The sequence below is a fragment of the Hippocampus comes genome, unplaced genomic scaffold (assembly GCF_001891065.2).
Source record: "Hippocampus comes isolate QL1 unplaced genomic scaffold, H_comes_QL1_v1.1 scaffold270, whole genome shotgun sequence".
Taxonomy (NCBI): Eukaryota; Metazoa; Chordata; class Actinopteri; order Syngnathiformes; family Syngnathidae; genus Hippocampus; species Hippocampus comes.
Window position 1 is genome coordinate 770948 of NW_017805631.1, and position 1793 is coordinate 772740.

The window sequence follows — 1793 nt, forward strand, 5'->3', positions numbered from 1 at the left end:
TAGCTTCCATCAAAGCTCTCCAGCTATCAAGAACTACAATTAACACGGCGCAGTGAAGCCATGGCTGAGGATTTGAACCAGCAACTTTGGAAGGACATCGCAGATTGTGATTGTTTCTCACTGCAGTTGGACGAATCTACAGACGTGAGTGACACAGCACAATTGTGCATTTTTATTCGGATGGTGTTTACTGACATGACTGCGAAAGAGGAGCTGTTAACAATACTGCCCATGAAAGAACACACACGAGGGGAGGACACACAGTCTTTCAAAAACGTTATTGAGAAAACCCACCTCCCAGTCTGCAAATTGGTGTCCATAACCACAGATGGCGCACCCGCCATGTTTGGCCGCTCGAATGGATTTATCACCAAGTGCAGGGAGGATGATGATTTTCCAGACTTTCTCAATTACCACTGTATTATACACCAACAAGCATTATGTGCAAAAATGCTCAACATGAAAGAGATAATGGATGTGGCAACAAAGATCGCCTGCTCAATTCGGGCCAGATCTCTTCAAAGACGGCTGTTCCGTGCACAGCTGGAGAAGGCTGAGTGCGACCACTCTGAGTTGTTGCTGCACACCGACATGAAATGGCTAAATCGGGGAATTTCCTGCAAAGATTTCGAGAGCTTTTGCTGGAGATTAAGATGTTTTTCTTTGAAGGTAAACATGCAGATTATAGACAACTATATGACCATCAGTGGCTGCTGGATTTGGCATTATTAACCGATCTGACCAACATGTTGAATGACCTTACTCTGGAGCTGCAAGGAAAGGACAGAACTGTGATCAATATGATCAGCTCAGTTCATGCTTTCAAACGAAAATGAAACATCTCTCCTCAAAGCTCCACCACCATGATTTGACAAACTTCCAGAACCTTGCGGCAGAGCTGGAAACACAAGAGCAGTCATGTGCGCAGCTTGACGGTGCACGCTACATAAAGCAAATTGACAATTGTCTGTCAGAGTTCGACAGACACTTTCAAGACTTTGCTTTACTCGAGCCAGTAGCTACATTCATGTGCTACCCTTTCCAGAAAGATGCTGAGGTTGTTTCACTGGCATCAAAAGTTGCAACACTGTTTCACCTGAACTCTTCTGGAGTGGAGGATGAGATTCTGACACTTCAAACCGACATTCAGCTGAAGGCCAGAGCTCATGGACAATTCTGGAACTTACTCCCAGAGGACAAGTACCCCAACATCAGGAAATGTGCTACCTTTTTGACCGCATTATTTGGCTCCACTTATTTATGTGAGTCAGCCTTTTCCCACATGAAGATCATTAAATCCAAGTACCGTTCCACCATGACTGATGAGCATCTGGAAATCTGCTTGAGGCTGGCTATCAGCAGCTACTGTCCGGACTAAGCGTCCCTGTCTGATTTAATTCAGTGCAAGTCATCAGAGTAAGATGATTACAAAACATTTATTTGTTGTATTGTGCTATACAGGTTGATACAATCATGCATATCTATAATGTACAAATAAAAAGAATTCTAAATATATTTATAAATAATGTGTTTTTCATTTTTAACAGGCAGTAGATCATTTTGACTCGGTCATGTCATAAGTAGATCTCAGGGCGAAAAAGTGTGGGCACCACTGCCCTAAAATAACAATGTCCAAAATGAGAAACAAAATAACAAACCAAGACCAGGAATAAACTTACTAAAAACACAAACCAGACATGACTCAGGGAAAACAGGACACACATGAGCAGGAAACCCGATGTAACTAAGACAACGACAATGAACCAACAAGGACTGGGGGAAAAAAAACAAAA

The 1793-nt window shown here is 42.6% G+C and overlaps 1 long non-coding RNA gene across 1 annotated transcript; it reads right to left on the reverse strand.

The window, feature by feature from the left end:
• Positions 1-266: 266 nt before the first annotated feature.
• Positions 267-1342, reverse strand: LOC109522805 (uncharacterized). The gene is made up of 2 exons (XR_002169625.1): positions 1141-1342; positions 267-579 (listed from the first exon to the last, which is right to left on the reverse strand). It is a non-coding gene; the product is annotated as an uncharacterized LOC109522805 (long non-coding RNA).
• Positions 1343-1793: the final 451 nt, after the last annotated feature.